Genomic DNA, 1,376 nt, shown 5'->3' on the forward strand with positions numbered 1-1,376 from the left:
GGGCCCTTCCACAAGCTTCCCAGTGACTTCTTCTTCGCGGGTGGGGACGCCATCCAGAGCAGTTCCCCATTTTCGTAGTTACTTTTCTTAGCATTTTTGTCGTACTGTCTTCGCTCTGTCTCTTATACACATCTAGATGTGTATAAGAGACAGGAACACATCCATGCGACAACATTTCTTCTCGCTTCGAGTCACCGACATGTGGAACAGCCTCCCTGATAGCATCGTTGAAGCTCCGAGTATGAACATCTTCATGAACAGACTAGACGAAGCTATGCAGGAGCATATGCTCAGTCTTAAAATGCCTAGCAATTTACGGACCAAAAGGCCGGATCCCTTGTCAATCAAGTCTCGAAAAGTTCAAGAATCGGCAACAGGCCATGGACCTATTTCTTCAGTGCCGACAATTCTATTCTACTCTAACAGAAACATCAGCTAGTTCAATTTCACCAAAATTAATTCGACTGGAATTTGACGAGGACCACCAAACCTATTTCCAAAGCCAGGATAAGGGCTCTCGAAGCGTTTTCGAGTGATTTGAGAGTAGTTATTTCACTTGATTTTTGTTCATTAGATACTTTTATAATATGCGTTTGAAAATTACTTTTTAAAGACAACACTTCTAAAGAATAGTGTCTTTGATGTTACACATCTACAATGAATTTCGAATTTCATTTCCTGATATTGAAAAAAATTAGTTTTTTCATTTTTTAATATATAAAAAAATTAAATTTTCAAAATTCTTTATTGTGTCAATTGATTCATGCATTGTTTCAAACATTACGCAAGGGTGCAAAATTTCTTATCGATTGGACAGGTAGAAGTGTGCTAAATATAGATTATAAGATTTGCAGCAGACGGACAAACAAACAAACAAAGAAGCAAACAACAAGAAGTGAAGTTAAAAAGAGAAGTGTTATAAAAATAGGTCATGTCTTGTGACTAAATGTCCTAGTCCAAGAAGGTCAAGTTGTTTATAGGAAGAGTAGGTTTTTGTAGACGGACAAGATTATGTGGCATCATATGTAGCTACTGACAATGGATGTGTACGCGAGTTTGTTGAATTTTTCGCCACTCAATCAGCCAAAATTTGTCTTTAGAAACATGCCTCTGTTTATGAGATGAGTTATATTTATTAACGTAATTCTGCCCCACCCCCCAAAAAAACTGATCAAATTTCTGACCGTTTATTATTCAGTGGTAGGTCTACCGGAATAAAAAAGACAGCAGTTTGCGCTTCTGTTCATATCTAATGTACAGAAGGGGTGGATAGCTAGAGGTCAGCATAGCCCAAGTCCACAGTACGATTCATATACCTTCCTGAGCGTAACGCAGCCGGGCATCTTCACGGCTTTTGACACAAAGCGCCCACCACA

The sequence above is a fragment of the Hyalella azteca genome, unplaced genomic scaffold (assembly GCF_000764305.2).
Source record: "Hyalella azteca isolate HAZT.00-mixed unplaced genomic scaffold, Hazt_2.0.2 contig13675, whole genome shotgun sequence".
In the NCBI taxonomy this organism is placed as follows: domain Eukaryota; kingdom Metazoa; phylum Arthropoda; class Malacostraca; order Amphipoda; family Hyalellidae; genus Hyalella; species Hyalella azteca.